This window comes from Microchirus variegatus (assembly GCF_963457635.1).
Source record: "Microchirus variegatus genome assembly, chromosome: 8".
In the NCBI taxonomy this organism is placed as follows: domain Eukaryota; kingdom Metazoa; phylum Chordata; class Actinopteri; order Pleuronectiformes; family Soleidae; genus Microchirus; species Microchirus variegatus.
In genome coordinates this window covers 12,575,352-12,594,891 of record NC_139809.1, presented here as the reverse complement: position 1 = coordinate 12,594,891, position 19,540 = coordinate 12,575,352, and positions in this window count along the sequence as shown.

Here is a 19,540-nt window from a genome sequence, read left to right as displayed (position 1 = left end):
CCTGGCAACTACATCTGTAGCTTTGAATAATCACAAGGCAGTTCATAGCGAAAAATGATGCTACTACTGACTGTTCCCTCGGTGGAATGACTGCTAATCAGCAACCATTCCCTATGCTGCAAAGAAACCTAAAAAAGGGAGCGAATAAAAGAGACATTTGTCAATATGGGAAGTGTTTCAGAGATTTGTGTGTCTGTGCTCATTCGATGAGAAGCTCAGGACAGAGAGTCGTGATCCCAAAATACTTGAGTACTCAGTGAAACTCAGAAAACAATCCATGCTGCAACCTAAAGGCAACACTGGACTTCACAATCTTGCTCTAGTTTTACTATTGTTGAAGTTTCCCCCCCTCCACAAAATGGCTCTGACAGGATCGTATGAATATGAGCGGAGGATCTGGGGAATACAGGGGGGGAGAGCACGTGAAAGAAATCAGGTCGCTGGGAAGATTCCTCCAGGGCAGGGCTAACCTCGCCATACTGTGCTTGGCCCCGCTGCCTCTTCAGCCGGGGCTCTCTAGACAAAGAGCCCCGGGGACGCACACAAATGTGAGTAACACAGAAGATGGAGGCAGAGCAAGGTCACGACCTCTGCTGCAAGCTCACAGAGAAGCCGCAGATACACAGTGACTCCTTTGGCTTTAATTTAAAACCCTTTTAGTTCATTATCCTTCCAAGTGATTTTGTTGAGTCTTTGTCCGTGTACGTCACAATTTAATGTGTGATGTGTATTCTCCCATAGGATAATTGTCTCAATGACATATATATATATGTATATATATATTGCAGTATTTTATTTATTTTGGTTTTTTTTCCATACAACTGCACACTGCTATAAATCTACTCTGCATATCTAGTTCAGTAAGTGCTGTTAATGTGTAGTAAGTGAAAGCACAGTGAGGGAATAAAGTAACACAATAGAGGGTTGAGAGGCTACGTGGTAGTGCTGTGGCTAGTCTTGTTGCCTCACAGCAAGAAGGTCAACAGGCCGACATTTGCAGACATTGCATTTGCTGCAAACTCATAAAACTTCAGACTATAACTTAAGATGAACAATATTTAGATATTTAAATATATGTGAATTCTATAATATGTTAAAGTGTCTTTTTTTTAACCCCCTGGTGATCAAGAGGCCCAAAGCCGCTGCTTTGTATGCTTATGTCTTCCCCTGTGAGTGTGGGTACTCCTTCCTCCCACAGTCCAAACACATGCAGAAACTGGAACCTCTAAATTGACCATAGGTGTGAGTGTGACTGGTCCATATGTTGTACGGACTGGTGACCTGTCCCATGTACCCTGCCTTTTTGCCCGGTGTCAGCCGGGGTTTGCACCAGCGTCTCCTGCGACCTTCGCATGGAGGATAAAGTTGTAGACGATTGATTAAGTGAAGTGAGTGATGCTGCAGCATCAAGACAGAAATTTACAGAATACACTCAAACAGTATTAAAAAGGCACCCAAGCTTAAAAAGCTGCCGAGGTGACACAGCAGGTGTTAATATAAGAGTAAATAATGCAATATAAATATGTCAAAGATGCAGGAACTACACTATTAGAAATGAGAGTTCCAAAAGGGCCCTTCTACCCTTTTTCCAGAATAAAGGGTTTTTCAAGGGTTCTTGGTAACACTAATGTTTCCAGTAAGAACCATTTTGATCCAGAGAACCCTTTAAAACCCCTTTCCTGAATAAAGGGTTTTAAAAGGGTTCTTGTTGGAACCCTCCAAAAGGGTTCCAGGTGGAACCTTTATAAAAAGGTTCTATTTGGAACCAGAAAGGGTTCTCCTAGGACAAGCCGAAGAACCTTATATGGTTCTACTTAGCACTTTTATTTCTAAAAGTGTACTGAATAAAGTGTGTATGTCTATAGTATAGTATTCTAAACAAGAGAATACTAGGACTGCAGCTATCAACTGTTTTAATTATCAGTAAATTATCATGTATTGTGATATATAAATAAAGACATCCAAACGTAGTTCACATTTAGGAAGATACAGCTACAAAGAGACATTTTCTATTTCATAAACCAACATTCAAACTGATAGCACAGACTCCAGTTTATTGAGCATGCAAAGATTGAATCAGGTGAGCGTTTGACCCCGCGGTGGTCGTATCACATTCATACTTGGCATCAGAGAAGCGTGCAGCCCTTTGCTTGAATGATCCATCCTCTTGAGATGAAATATGGAGGACGTCCATGGACTTGTGCATCTTTGTAGCACCTTCCTCTATTAAATTCACGCTAGACACAAAGCTGCTCCGAATCCCATTACTTTCCCTCACAGCGGGCCTGACTTCAAACCCCTAAGACAACATAAAATACCTGTTTGCTGTAGCCTTGACAACAGCGGCTGAGCTCCTCACTTCGGAAAAACTCTGTACGTGAGCAAAGAACTGTGCGATCCAACTGGAAACCTCTGCGCTTTATGAGGATAAAGAGCTCTGACCCAATTAGCTGCATTTGTTAAATAAAACTTCACTGGCCCTCATTTAAACCGACACATACCGACATAACAACCCCCCTCCTCCTCCTCTGCTTGTGTTTTTACAGTTCAAAGTGATTACAGATTTAATTAGCTGAGGACCTTGCTTCAGGGAGACTCCTAAATCCATATTGATATTTCGGCAGAATTTGGAGTTAAGAGGCCTTGGCTTCAAGATGATGACTTAGGAGCGAGGCAGCACATAAAATAATGAAAAGATGATTTGCAACTTTTTCTTTCTGTTTACTTTCCCCCCCTTGAGGCTATCATCTTCATCATGTTGCAAGATAATGCAGAGAATTATGCAGCCAGCGAAGAGCTGATCAATGCCGTCTCAAAACTGGGGCTTCGGATTAAAACTGGGCTGCTGTCAAGATAGCAGCGTTTCCTATATGTGAATCGTGTGTCTACTGCTTTGATAATCAACTATGTCCCGTATGGGTCGTGTAATTCTTGTTAAAGTCACCCATACAGACTCTTCAAAAGTCCACAGGGGGGGAAATTTAACAATTTTCAAGTCAAGTATAATATTACTGAACATAGTTTATGGTTGTATTTTTCATTAATAATGCAAAAAATCTACAAAAGTGAATGCAAATGTAGCATGTAGATACATACTGTGCAGCACAAATATTTGAAATAAAGAAAAAATACTAATAAGTGCATGGATTGGATAACTTTAACCAACTTTCTGCCTGATGATCCTTGTCCTATAAAGGGTTAGTGTGACTTGCTGACGACTTCATTATGTGGCTCAAATGCTTTTAGCATGCAGTTTAAACCCAGGCTTCACAACAACAACAAAAAATATAGTCACATATCTACTGCCGTTACAAGACCCGTGGCGCTCATCACGGCACAGTCTGAATAATTAGTAGGTGGCTGCTTAAATGCCACGGGGAGCTGGTTTCGCGCTGTATTATTTTCTTCTTTTTCCCCCACTAATGTCAAGTGAGTGAACATGTTCAATGTGCTACCCACTACATACTTTTTCACCTGCAGAATGTTGGCATAAAGCTCAAATACGGGGTTTCCACACAAGTTTGGTTTGTGTGGATACCAATCCAAAAGTCTATTTTCTGTACACTCTGAGGAAATGATAGCCTTCTATGCATTGTTACCTACAGTTACAATCAAAACATTAACTGAAATTGTGGCCAACAGGGATGTGGGAAGATGTATTTGAAAGACACATTGGAAAAAAATCCTGTAAAGCACCCCACATTACATTTTCTGTTAACCTCCAATTCAGATTGAAAGTGTTTCCATTATGACAGGACGAGAAGACCTTTAAAAAAATACGCTGTAAAGCAACAGAAGTGCGATAAATGCTCAAATTCCAAATTTTGCAAAACCTGTTCCCAGAGGACATGGGGGAGGTATAGGGTTTGAACAGGGCGAAAAGCGGCGAGCTGTAGTTTCTTGAGCATATAGGATACGATGCTGAACAGCAGAGGCAACTCACTGGAGCCGGAGAGGAAATGAAAATGAGGGTGGAGAGTGTGGAGGTGTCAGAGCAACTCGTCAAACTCCCTGTACGTACTATGAATATTTAACTACTGGCACACAGCAGCTTCCCGCCTGAAAGTGCACCTGTGGAGACAGGCGTAGACCAAAAAAATCAAGACAGAGGGAACAAGGATAGATAGATAGATAGATAGATAGATAGATAGATAGATAGATAGATAGATAGATAGATAGATAGATAGATAGATAGATAGATAGATAGATAGATAGATAGATAGATAGATAGATAGATAGATAGATAGATAGGACCGCCTCACTCCACATATTTTCAGAACACACTGGAACCTGTCTCATCCTTCATCTCCATGTTGTAAATTTCTAAAGGCAGGCCTGACAGAATTAGATCTCCCTTCAGAGTTGACAGTGATGTCTACAGGGCACTAACAGTGGCAGGATCGCACCCCACAACACAAGAGATCAGCGACCTATATAGGAGCAGCGGGTACAGACCAGGACAGACGGCAGGACTCAAACACACACAAAAATGTGATACAAACAGTGCACAAAAGATAATAGAAACTGGTCAGTGAAAGAAGACTATAAGAGAGACAAAGGACTTTATAGTTCTGTGAAGGCCACCATTGGTTTTGTTCAAGTGCAGCATCTCCAGGTTAAATCGTCAAGTATTTAGCTTGACCTACACTTACACTTGGACAATTGCACGAGCCTGGCTCTCTTCAAACTGGAGTGGAACCCTAAATTAACCTCGAAATAAACTGCTTTTTTCAATTAGAAAAAAAAAAAAAAAAACATCTGCTGAGAAAAAGGTCTGTTACACCAGGTTTATTCATGTCACGCTTGAGCATCACATACACATGTAGGAGTAAAACTCATTGACAATATATAAGAGTAACTTTCACATCATCCCAAATCAAATGCCAATGATCACATAATTTGACAGACATAACACCAGCAAAGCTGGTGGAGGCCTGGAACCTTTGCTCAGTATTGTAAATGCCAAATTATCTATGCAACAGTTGTTGAAATGGAACCACATTTTCATACGAAAACGTCTCATTCATGTTTGTCCGAGTCTTAAAAAAAATTCTGGGAGACCAGGTTGAACAAACAAGATACTTCTCATTTATCGACAGGTTTGTCAAAAGATTCAAAAGTCTCTCGACTCGGACAATTGGAACCCATTGACTGTTATGATTTAAAGAAGCTGCGCTGCGCGGATCGATAAGTCCACATCGGATGAACTGAGGTTTACAAGGGCAGCGGAGGGAGGAGGAACGCTAAAACTGTAAATCTGCACCAGAGGCACTTACTTCCACTCTGTATCCTATGGGCCATTATTGGTAGGTGTGCTCACACATCAAAGTGGCAGGGGTCTTTGAGGCTAAAAAAGGAATAAGAAACAAAAGGACCATTAACTCACAGTGAGAGACTCTTGCTTTGAGCAACACACATGAACATGCACTTCAACACTGCAGAGTGTAAGGACTGAGTTTAAGACCCAAAGAAAAAGACAGAGAGAGAGAGAGTGCGAGGAGTGAGGGAGAGAAAAGGAGCATGACATTGATTTTTCCCCCCTCTGAAGTGCCAGTTCATCATTCTGTGAGACACACTCTATCGATCCCATGCCTTCAGTTTGTTTGTAATTTTGGGGGCTCAGAACATTCACAAAGACAGATCCTCTTATGTGCCACTTGCCTCCCAGATGAAGAATGGAGGGATCAAAAGATGTGTGGAGATGACCTCTTTTCGCTAGGTGCTGCTTTTGTGTTTGGCCATTTTTGAAGACGAGTTTTTGAAGGAGGGAAGGCAGTAAGCGGCAGTGTTTATTCATAGTGTATGATTTCTGAACCAAAGCCTTATTGGCATGTCCACAGATGTGCATACCATTGTGACTTGGCAAAAATGAGGAAATTGATAACCAATTCATGGTTGGTAATGTAGTAAGAATCAGGGTTAGGCATAAAAGGCACCTTTTGTATCCTCATAAAAACAAACCAAAATATCCTCATAATAGCATTAAAACATGATGTGATGACTGCTTGCTCACTATTGTTACCATTTTTTTTATAGCTTAATACCTCATAGTTGTGTTACATTTCAGATCTGCAGAACTTTCAATGACTCAAACTTGTTGTCTGGACAAAAACCAACATTTTCCATGGTTTGCAAAAACAGCCTGACCAGGCTGTGGTTTTTGCTGCAGTCTGTACCCACTGCTCGTGTCCTTGTTACGCACAGCAAGCTTAGCTGTACTGTGGTTTCCAGGGAAAGGACATTGCGTAGTTTCGTATTTTCTATTTTCCAATGTCCAATCCATTGATATTGACGAGTATAGAACTGCTACCTTTACGTAATATTACATTAGCTCATCTGCAGTGTTGCAGTCTCCGGTACATAGTCAATCATGAAACTTAAGAGCGTCCTCACAATAACGCAGGAGCTATTCATTACCATAATCAGCCCACTCTCAGCTCAGGCCTGAGGCAATTTCCTGCTTTGTCTACCCTGTTGCAAATCCACTAGGGGAGAATTCACCATATTTCAGTGCAATAAATACTTATACTTTTTTTTTTTCACTGCCAATTGTTTTGTCAGGTGCTTCTAGACATGGCAGCGCTTTTTTTTTTTTTTTACTGACTGATCATAGCTTCCAGGGAAATTGTCAACCTGAGAGACAACCGCCCACATGCAGCCTTACCTTTACATCACATCTGCACTTTAATATCCCTCACCCCCCCCTCCCCCCTTTCCCCCACACTGACAAAATTGGAATGCTGTGACCTCAGCAAACCATCAGGGACACCGAGAGAATACCTGAAGGTCACCACACAGCAAACAATACAGTGAGTGCTGGAAAACATCCTTTAACTAAGGTTTCGCTGGAACGAGAGAGAGCGAGAGAAAAACCACGAACACCTACTCACTCCCAGACAAAAGATGAAAAGTCTGAAGCAAGCCAGTATTTTCATATCTGTATATGTTCTATTGTTCTGTCATTTTGAAGACAACTGAAATGTAATATACTCAATGTTCCTGTACTGGCAGTAATATTGCCATATTTGTTACTGTTCTGTTATGTCTTATAAAGTATTGTATATGAACAATCACTATATATATGTACATTTAGAACATTTGCATAAGTAGTAGTAAATGAATCTAGCCCAGAAATGTGTTGTTAGATGTGAGCATATTTTTTTAAGAATGAAATGTTTCCCCTATTTTAAAAATATATTACAGTTCATCAAACTGTTTGACAAAGCATTAACTTAGACAATGCCGTTATTTCCATTTAAGACCAACAATCCAATATATTGCTAGCATACACACAAACATATTTTTTGTCAATGATGTTTTATTACTCTACCTATGTTTAAAGAATCAGACTTTTCACATTTTGGTGGAGGTACGCGCTCTCTAAGCGCTTTCAGGGTTTAATCTGTGTCTGGTTAGGGTTAGGACAAATGAATCCCGTTGCATAGCAACTGTGTGCAGCATTAACCTGCAAATTGTTGGTATTTAGTTAGGTCATTTAGTAAACTAGCAAGGTAAATGTCAACAATGAAATGAATGAAAGATACAGAATCTTCATATGAGAGAAAATTTCCTTGAAAATGGGATCACTGGAAATGTTTAAAAATATATCCCTAAAGGGATTATCCGTCAAACACAGAGAGGATGAGTGCCAATGGAGTCTTTTCATGCACATTGAGAGCCAAACCTTACAGATGCTCTTATCATATTTCCTGCCAAAAGGCAGTCTATGAGGGGTACTTCTTCATTTCCGTACTCCCTAGGTTTTTAAAATGTCATTTATGTCTAATGGTCGTGCTCATTAGTTGCATCTAAAAAACACACTCTGGTCATTACCAGCTACATTTGCAGTCAGGCTTCACGCCGAAATCGCTTGTTTGAGTCATCGATCACGGCCCTGTTCCTTGGCAGTTGGATCCACAAATGACACAAAGTGCAAATCTTTTAATTATCTCCAACAATCTTTATCTGCTTACATTGCTAGCGAATGTGTTGTGGTCTTTTGACATGGCTGCTTTATCAGTGTAGCAAGAAAGCCCAATCCGATACAACATCCATCACGTTGAGGCTGCCAAGGCCACTTGGGTAGAACTGTACGGAAAAAAACAACGCCTTTCCTAGGCGTGATCCTCCAGTGTACGGGCAAAGAGGGAGAGGGGAGAGTTGTGTGTGACGGAAATTGCCATGGAGACAATAGCACTCAACTCTCTTTCATTATTTACTCATACCACTGTCAGATATGAGCAAATGTAACGGCAAGGCTTTGGTATGCTGGGGGAAAAAGATGTTCGAGGAAACCCCTTCAGTATCAAGATCAGAAGTTCATTTCGGAACCAATTCCATGCCAGATCAGCTTGGGACTGGGAAAAAAAGGATGCCGTTTCTGCCCTAATACGGCAAAAATAAATAACTGCATTAGAACCACACGATTTCTTTTGACGGGTGTTGTGTGGGTGTGCAACAACCTGTCCAAGTACAAAATAGAGAGAGAGACACAGAGAGAAAGGGGTGGGGGGTTGAATACTGGCTATCCTTTGTCAACTGCTCAGTGCCATTTAATGGCGTGTAAACCCCTTTGCTGTAGAAAGAACAGGGAATTAGCATACTGAGTGGATTACAAGATTGCTCTGACTCCTGGATTAATGTGTGCACTTAATCTTCCCTTTGCCAAGCGATTCTTGGATACAGAGCTGTGCAAAAGGAACTCATTTTGCCACCTGCCAAAAAAAAATAAACACAAGAGAGCGATTTCTTCCCAAACATACTGTACTGCTGAAAATGTCCAATCGAAAGAAAACTTGTAAATGATCCTTACTCACTTTGAAACATGCAGAGGCACAGCAACAAAATGAGTGTGGCTTGAAGAGGTTGCCAAAGCCTCAACATGAGGGATTTGGTCTTTTCCTGTGCTTAGTTTTTAATCATGATGTTACATCACAGGAGATCATAGATCCAAATACCCCTTCAGTCTGCCCATGTACGCTTTGTTGCGTGTTTCAAAAAGGACCACATCACCTGAAATCAAAGACATCCCTGATCATTGCCTAAAGATTCCCCTTTTGTTAACTATCCGAGTGCTGTCTGGTATACGGTAGGGTTTGCTCTTGGGTTCCCCCCACAGTTGGTAGACGGTATTGTTTGTTGCAACTGTCGTAAAAATGTGTTGCGTTAACATGCATTTGTTGACAAGCCAACAATGCCAGTGAACTCTGAAGCAGAACTTCGAATGTGCAAACAGCAATGTTGACAGACCACGAACACGCGCCTATTTAATAAAGAATTCGACAACATTTGATGTTTTGATTTGATATTAGAAACAAAACTAACCTCACAAAAATGTAGTGCTTTTTGTGGCATGGAAACACAAAAAAACGTTACAGGCAGACTCAATCCTACATTATGTCGCTTTAAAAGGTCCAGAGCGTCCATTACACAGGAATGAGTCTCTTCTATGAAGTCTCCCATGTTTGTTTGCAAAAGGTACGCAGTTGTTATGCGCTACTTCATCTTTAGATTCCACTCATTTCTAAACACTGCTTATTAATAATCGCTATCTCTATTAAGAAAATAAAGATGCATGCACTTTTTGACTATTTGTACTTTGTGTGATAAATATGGGTCTGCATTGCACATCTCCAGAAAAGCAGGGTTTATCTGCTATCTCTGCAATCGTCCCCCAATCACTCTACCTACCGGCTGTTCGGCTTTGATAGGATCTGCACTGCACTGCTCCCGACCTCACCTGCAAATCCTTCATCCTGACTGTCAACCCAGAAATGAAAAGAGCTAATAACCTTGCGTTACTATTGCTCGCAGCCAATGCATTATTGTCTGAAACCTGCAACTTTAGTCTTGCATGGCCTTCAAGAGCATCCAGGAACAATCACCTACATAAGGATATGCACACCGTGGCAAATAAAACAATGTCAGAACCCAAAATGCATTAATTCACATTATGTATTCATTGGAACTCTAAGCTCTTGCAAATAGCGACGCTTAACTCTAATATCTATGCAGTTGGTACCCATATGCCAGTGAACCATCATGTTGTAAATAATCTTTAAAAAACAGCTTTGGACAGCTTGTCTGCCTCATAGAATGTGTGTGTAAATTGGCCCAGGAGCAATAACAGAATGCATCATTCCTTCCCTTTAAATATCAACACAAATAAACATGTTCTGCAGCAACACACTCCTCGCCTCTGTCCTCACGGATAAAAAGGTTTCTGGATGCACTCCTTTCCAAAAAGTGCTGATTCACTGCATCATGTCAGAAGAGAACAGATGGTTGAGACACACTTTTGCTTTCCATTGAGATGACTGATCACTGCTCCTACAGCTAAACCGGCATGCAGGCCACACTGGGTTTTTCGCTGTATATCAGGCTTCCCTGCTAAGTCATTTGTCGTGGATTTAACTGTATTGGAAATTGAGTGAGCATACGAATGAGACAAAAGAAAGAAAGAAAGAAAGCCCAGATCCCTGGACACATTAAGAATGCGTTTTCTGCCCGGAAATCAATAATGCCTCATTGCCGTGAAGATCGCCAGAACCGCCATCACTTTAAATTTCTTCATTCATTCTTCTCAATTAACTCGGTGAGGTGATCCAGTGTTTTCAATCCCACCAGGCCCCCTTCTACCTCCCGGGCCATCTCAGGGGAGGGTCTTTTAACTTGTTAAGGTCTCCTTTAACAATGGCATTTGTCTGCAAATAAGTGCAGAGAGTGAATCCTGCATTCTATAACCCTGGAGTATGCTGTGCTGAACTACATCGCCAGCAACACTCTTCGTCATCTTCCATACCAATCCATTATATGCTATGCTGTACTGCACGGTTAACTGTATCCACGCACACCCTGTTTTATTAGCCCTTTATTAGAGTCTTGTTTCATTAACGCGCCCAGCTGAGATGAGGAATAATGTTGACCCACCCATTGCTCTGTGACTTCTCTTAAAACCCACTTCCATTTGCTGGAATTCCAAGGTGTCCTGCGCCTCAGCAGGGGTCAACGCTCCACCTATCACATAGCAGAGATTTAATATATCTATTCACTCTCCTTAATTAGCAACATTAGCCATTGACCACAGGAGGATACAGGCTTTCAAAGAGCTGCCATCACTCCTTGGTCGCTCTCCAAAGAGAGAATGGAGAACTTGAAATATCCTCAGACATCAGACAGCGACAGAACCTCCAGCTGTGAGCTAAGCATTGGAAAAAAATATAGACTGCGGAAGTAGCCTTAGGGAATAAATGAGTGCTGCCTGATGTAGTTTTCAAAAGCCTGGCTGTGATAATATTTCCATCTACATGTGCTTGTTAAATACAGCTGGATGCTTCTTTAGGCGGAGTCATAAAGTAGAGTAATTTGTTTGTTTGTCCAAATCTCCCAGAGCTTCATAGAAATTTCAAATGAAGCCTTTTTGTCAGGCTGGTCTTAAAAGAGAGCTCACAAGTAGCCAACGGTGATACAGTCGGCGAGTGTCTTGCAAGAGAGTGTGGGTTCTTGCTGGAATCACTTCTGCTGAGCATAACAATAAAACGCGGCTCAATGTGAAGCCCTCGCTCAGCAACTTTCATGCTGGCACTGCGAACAAAGGGGTCAGAGCTTACAGTAATTTTTTGTACTCTCCACATCAATATATGATGCTTCACTGGGGGCAATGAGAACCTGTCCAGACTTATAGATGTGATCTGTCCGTGAACACATCCTCCGTGCTCATCAGACACCTTTCGACCCTCGAACAGTGTAAGGTGTAAAACAGCAGGGGGGGCCCTTCATGGTTCCATTCCATACTTGCAGTCCACTGAAGTCAGTTCTGGTTTATTACTGCTAATATACCATGTGCTTGGGTGTCTCCTCATTAAAGTAGACATATTATACCCTATTTCTACAAGTTCACCAATGAACATGTCTGTGACATGCTTTGGTCAAAAGACCTTAAGGATGAAGCACCAAAGCAGTTCAATCACTCTGCCAAAACAGCCCTGTTTAGAACGCTCGCTTTTGAGTGCCTGTCTCTTTAAATGCAAATGAGACACAGGAAACTATGTCAGCGTCACTGAGGCTCCGCCAGCTAACAGCAATTTGGAAAAGCCATCATTCGCTGACTCTAGCCGGCACATATATAAAATGTATCCACTGGACACGTACATCCTCTGAGTCTGGAAGTTTGTGTAGAACTCTGTGCTGCACTGTGCAGCCAAGAATAGAACACTTCGGGCAATGAGTGCGGAAGTCAACATCGCATGTTTTATCTCCTGCACGTCATCTTTTTTCACACTTTGCCTACTCATAGGGCCTCCGGAGTCTCAAATATTATCTCAAGTATTACATTTTTTTGCATAATATGTCTCCTTTAAATATGGAGGAGATAAATAACTTCCACACAACTGCAGCACTGAACCCATTTCACCAGTGCAGGAAGGGTTAGGGTTAGGGTTAGAGCGGTTATGGGTTAGAGGTTATATTAGAGCTATACCTGGTTATATTAGAGTTATAGAGCTATACCTGATGGATTCATTATTTATATGTAGAATACATCCCAGGGAATGTGTCACGGTCATGTCTCAAACTCGTTTTGCTTGACTAGCACTCACTGATCTGGCTCGTGGTGGTCAAGCGCCCACCGTTGTACATCAGAAGCACCACCCACCCTGTACATCTACAGAAGCGTCACCCGCATACATAATTCAACGGATTATTGTTCTGATTCAACAAGGTCACGAGGAAGCAGAGGCAGCTTCGTCAGCAAAGGTTTCACATGTAGCGTCTCATTTTGAAAAGGTCCATATTAGTCGCTGAGAGTCACTAGTGCAGAGAGCCTGGAGCAACACCACCATTCTAAACCCACGCCAGCGATGGACCATATTGTCTTTTGTTTATTTTCTCCGATAATTAAAGTCTACATTACTGTCACCACAGATTACAAGGACATATGCGTGTGGGTGTGTACTCTATATGTGAGAACTAAAGCGAAAATAAATACCCACTCACTTGATGCTACTCGAATATATTTAATGCTTCTTGTAAACACTTACTTCCCACCCAGGACCACACAAGCCATGTACATTGGATAAGTGGTAATACTGCTTTTGTTGGTTGTATTATTAAAAAATGTGTTTTGGAAAAGACAGCTGCAGCTAATCACATTTTCTCAACATTGGCTCATCTTAAAAGGAATGGATGAACGATTTTAATAAACACATTAAAACACTGAAAGATGATATGTAAACATCTTGAAAGTTCAGACTCTCAGCAGAACAAGCCTGGGTATGTTATATGTTTGAAGATTGCACAGGTGCTTGTATTTGTTCAACCGGAGCAGTCTTCATACCTGCATACATTTGGCATCTGGTAACCATTTGGGATCGTGCCGCACAAACACAAACCAAACGCAATTCCTCCTGTTTATTCTCTCCGCGTTCAAGTGAGAAGTCTACGATCCAAAAAAAAAAAGAAATGTTGATGTGATACTTAGATCTAATAGCATGCTATAGTCCACTAGCCGAACTTCACAAGTTGATTGTCGATGAATTGAGATGTAGTGATTTCCTTTTTCAGACATGTTTACGTACTTCCCCCAAACTTTTCTTTTCCCCACCACTGGACGCATTTTGCATTTTGCAGATGGACACATGCTGTGTGCCGTATCCGCACAAACACCACAGACTAGATTTAGAGAGGCACACAGTGTAGCAGCAGAAAGCTTGACTGGAAGCTCCGAACAGCAAAAAGGCTGCTGAAGTCAGCGTCTAGCAACGCAACATAAAGCTGACAACTTGTCATACAAAGGGCAAAAAGCCGTGCTATCATTTCCTGCTATACTCTCTTTCCATATCATCCTTTGTCTTTTTGTGCTCAGACTGCAATCTGCACCAGTTTTCGACCAGCTTTTCTCTCAATAAAGACAACGACGTATACCAAATTGGAGGATAAAGCGGTAGAAGACGGATGGATATCGTAATAGTGACTTGAGGTACTTTTAAACTATCAAACAGGAGGTAGAGAGGTTGTGCGTGTCATCATCCACAAAGTAGCACACAGCAGTTTGGGACAAGGTCAAGACCAAATGTTTTGCCCGTCACGGTGCATTTTATGGACATCTGTCTGATGTGTTCTAATGCTGCCACATGTTGTGTTCTTCATGGCGAGGGGGAAAAAAAACACATGACCTTTCTCCAGCCCAAACCAGGTCACTAGGGTTGGGTGGTAAGCAAATTGTGGTTCAGTGAATCCCTCTCTATAACTTCTGTATTTCATGAATGACTCACAAGTGATGTCACAGGCCTCAGAGGGACTGCCAAAATGAATAGAATTAAATCCAAATAAGCTTCACTAACAAAGGCAACAATAACACAATGGCTGCAGCGCAGCGGTTGGTCCAAGATTGCATGGACAACTACAGCAAAACTGAATGTCAATGGTATGTGAGTCATTTGTGCAAATAGGATTTCACTGCTGAGCAAACTGTGAAACAATTCACGGAACCACTGAGTGCGTTAGAATGCACTTCACAATATCCAGAGAGCTCTTTTATATGTCTATTTGTGTAATGTGCTGTTATTTGTAACAAGTGTTATTGACGTGTGTGGGATCGACGCTGTTAAATGTCTGATTGTTTTCTGTGTGGCGCGCAAAAAAAAAAAAAGGTCTGAATATTTCACAAATAAATAAAGCCGTTTTATTTTTGCAACCTCACAGTTCGCTCTCTCCGCTGCTGCTCGCTCCTCGCGGTGCCAACAGATGCTTTCTTGGGAAGAAAAAAAAGCAGACCAGAGTTTGTTGAGAGGTTGTTGAGGAGTCTTTCTCTTCCACTGTCTGTCTCCTTTCTGAAATCTGCACCCTGGCCACTGCACCTGCTGCTTGCCCCCTCCACTCCAATTGCATCATCTCTTCTTCTAACTCTCAGCCAAAGTGGTATTGTCACATCCTTTGCAGTGCAGACAGTTGAGGAATTGCATTTGCACATCATCTTTGCATACCGACTCCTTTTCGTGACTTTGTTAACCAGATGTTCTTATCTGAAAGAGCAACAACATCAGGTGTTGTGTTTCTCTGCAGGACTGACTCACTTAATGTGCTGGGTTTTTTTTTTGCCATGATTATATTATTTTTTTCTGTCCTCTGGGAATCGCTCACATGACGATGGTATGTCAATAAACTTTATTAAATGTCAACTCGTAGGTCGACAGTAAAGGAAATCATTACACAAGAGAAACTGAAAACACCCACGCAAAGAGATGCTGTTGGAAAAAGACTTGTTTAGACTAAAATTGGTATAGAAACTGTGATGTGTCTTTTTTTTTTTTTTTTAAAGAAACCACAGGTTACAGTGTTAATCATATTTGTTAGGCGAGAGCCACATGGCATAGTAGTGGCTAGCACTGTTGCTTCACGGCAGAAAGGGTCACCAGTTTGAATCCTGGTTCCTTCCTTCCACAGTCCAAAAAACGTGCAGAGGTTAATTGGAAACTCTAGAGAGTGAACGGTTGTTAATGTCTGTATTTTGGCCCTGTGATGGACGGTCGACCATTGTCTAATGCTTTAGCATTAGACAATGAGTGTATGAACGTTTACAAAACTGAGCTGCAACAAAATGTTATGGAAAGATGCCTCACCCTTCTTTAGAGCTATGAAAAGTCAAATAGTCAGGTGTTATCATTCTCTACATTTTTTGTGACACGCCAGCTAACCACGCGGTGCAACAGCGATGACCCGTCTTGCCCTGCAACAGCTCCTGAGTGACCCTAATTACAGTGTTGGCTTTGCTGCCAAATCATCTCATTGGAAACCAGCCACAGCTTTGGCGACCCCGGCATTCGAGCAGTTCCCAAAGGAAAGCAATTTAATGCTTGGCTGCTCAAAGACCAAAATATATGCAGCCCCTCAGATACTGTAAATTAGAGCAGGTAAGTGGACGCCGAAAGCCTTTATCGGTGGCCTGATGAGCCCCAACTGTCAACTCACAGGTGATATGAAACTCAAAACTGTTGCGAAAAGCAGTTGAATTATGCCACCAATCAGCAGGTAGTTTCCTATGGTGGGGGCTACTACACACATGCCAAAAAAAGGGCAGTTTTGTGGCAACGTTTCTGAGTGAAATAAAATCTAAAACCTGCTTTTTAATATTTTAAAAGTTATGGAAATGTCCTCTTCTTCATTGGAACTTTGAAATATGATCAATGTAAGCATACCACTAACATAAATATCAAAGATATTACAATTTGACAAGCAAGCCTCTGTAAGACAACGCCTGAAAGGTAGATGAAATAAAAAAAGAAAAGAAAAAAAGGAATGTATTATACATCATAATATAATACTGCATGTAGTGCCTTTGGGGCACCTAGGGGTCTGCGGCTGAAAGGCTTTGTTGATAAAATCAGCTTTGAATACATTTGCAACGTAAGACTTAAATGTTCATACTCTTTCTCAAAGTCTTTCTCTGTATTTCTCACCTTTTCCGATCAGCTCCAAGCACTTACGAGGAATTTAATTTCATAATGTCTAGTGCAAATAAAATGTTGTCGTCTAAGGTCTAGGAGTTAATACGGCCCTAAATGTTTATCGTGTGAAAATCCTGAGATCTACTGTTTCGGGAATGTCAAAGTGGCTGCTGTGAAATGATCCACGCTTGCAGTGATATTGATCGAGGGCTGGGCCCATGATTCAATAACCAAATGTATTATTGTGACATAATTTTCTCCGATATCAGTGTTACAGTTGAGACACTGTACACAGAGAACAACACACAATTGCTATAGTTAATTTTGCTTCTGGTACATTAAAGATAAGTGCAACAGATTTACAGAATCTAATTCATCTCAAAAGCACAATTAGGTGGTTTCATTAACTTTTACTCAGGAGCAAAACCTAATCTTTAATTATCTAACATTTTGTCGTGATCATCATTGATAATATTATTGGTCATTATTCCCCAGCCATACATTGTTCATCTTTCAGCAGACTAATGTGTGGGTGTGGTTTTGGAATTTCAGGTGTTCAGATCAACCAATTGAGCCATGGTGACATGTTCCTCTGTGGTATGGTTAGAACCTTTGGGTGGCATGGTTGGGTCATCCAGGCCTGCTAGGCCCAAAGTTCAGCAGGAAAGAGCCAGAAACCTCCACAAAATGCTAACAATGTCCCCGATTTTGCTAGAGAAAGTTTGATAGACTCTTCTTAATTCAATCAGCAACAGAAATGTTAAGTTCTAGGCTGGATTCCTTTGATTTGTGTTGGATAGAGAACCAGTTACATTTCAGACAAACACAGCAGCGTAGAAGCTGTGGAACATCTTGGACTCATCCAAGATGTTCCACAACTTCTACGTGATAAAAGCTCTGGCATCTGGCAAAGCACACACCATCCCATCTTACTCCCTATCTATCTATCTATCTATCTATCTATCTATCTATCTATCTATCTATCTATCTATCTATCTATCTATCTATCTATCTATCTATCTATCTATCTATCTATCTATCTATCTATCTATCTATCATTAGCATAGGGCTAACATAATACAAACTCTGTGCAACCTCATTAATGTGCATTGTCCCTGCCAAATAAACGTAAAATAAAAAGAAATAAAATTAGGCACAACGCAAATGTTCTCATTTTGGATTAGCATTAGCATAGCTAGCTGTTGAGACTGTCAGCCAGTGTCTAATGAGGTTGCACAGTGTTTGTATTATTTTAGCCCTTTTTACGTTCATGCATTACCATAACTGAAACATCTTCATCTCCCACTATAGGAATAAAGACTTCCTACGGGCACTGCACTAGTGTGCTGAATTCAAGACAGTAATGTGTTTTCATTCCCAGTGATCAATAAAGAAGTGCTAACAGAAAAAATGTCTTTCTTTGACTACACAAAAAAGTGGTTGAGGTGCAAATCAGCCAGGGTTGAGAGGTCCCTCAGCTTGAGCTAAGACCGCGATGACCTTTAGATTGAAACAATGTCCCGGGGAGTCAAACCCATTTACCACAGTAGCTGTACTGGACTGAACCCTGAGAATCCATCTCCTTAGATTAGCCGACAGCAAGCAGACCACCCAGTGGAGCCTGCCTCGGTGGAGTGATGCCTGCGATGCCTTCAAGCAGCTTCAACTATGTAATCCCATTTTCCCTCCAAAGACTGCAGCTGTGTCTTCTTACACGCCTTTTAAAACTCAAAACTACACACACACACACACACACACACACACGGAACAAAACACTTATCAGTAGAAGCTGAACGATAATCACGTTCAGATTGAAATCCCAATTTGAAACGAAGCAAAACCAAAGGTTGCAAATTAGAATATATTTCACGCAGCACAACTGATCACCGGTTACAATTTACTGTCAATGGATTCAATAATGGTAATTCATATGTTTAACCCTTAGTGCTCATGCAGCATGGATCTGAATAGAACGTTTTTCTTTTCCTATTATTCATCAAAACGAGCCAAGTGAACTTTGAACTGTGACACATTTCCGAATTTCACAAATTCAATCTGATTTTAAACATGTTCAGTACTTTTTTGCTCCAGTGTGTTTATATAGTTGGTGAAAATTAAAAAGGCATTTTGCAACAGATTGCCTAGGTTGTGCTTAAAAAAAAGAAGGATATAAGACACACTACATTGCATATCCTTATACCCTCAGTATATACTACGTTTTAACATAGTAATGTAAAAAAAGCAGCTGGAATTGTCTGTGTTCTAAGGATTCTAAGTACCAGTGTGAACGATTCTGGGGGTTCTAGGGGTGAAGATGCATATTGCAACAAAGTGAATATGTGTTTGTTTCATGTTCACAGTTCAAATTTATATGAGAAACTGTGGTGGATTTCAGGTAGGAAATATAAATCCCTCAAGCAAGCCTGGTCCATTCTAGACTCTTCTAGGGCTGCTATATATTTGGCTGAAAGTTGATATTCCTTTCATACTTTACAAATGTCTCATGGTTGAAAGATCACTGCTCCACCACTGCTCCACCACCACCAACAACAACAACAACTATCTAAAAAAAAAAGGAAAAGAGAGTAAAGAGAGTAAAGATTTCCTCACATTTTTATGTGTGATTTTTATGTCCGCCATCGTTATTTAAGATCAACTTTTACACTTGCATTCGTTCAACACCAGAAAGCCCTAAGTAATCACACAAGCACTGGCTCTGGTATTCTTTTGATTTGGTGGCATCACTGTGTCCGTAAATGATACCAAGAAATACCCTGAGCCTTTTGTTTGTTGTTCAGTGGTCGCGGCCCAGGCTTGTGTTTGAGTGCCGAGTATATTCCCCCCCCCCCCTATCCAGGGCCATGCTTTGTTGCACTCTGTGAAACAAGGTAGAATTCAATTACATGGTGGCCGCAGCCCTGACAAGAGCTCACTCTTGTTTCAATCACCTCACAGGTGGATATGTGGATGAGGAGAAGTGGCACACCAGTCAGTGCACACCGTGGACCACCAGAGGGGAATGAGGCATGAGGCGACACTCGCGGGGTGGCGGTGACCGGCACAGGAAGACGTGCCGGAGCAGAAATCCTGTTCATCTC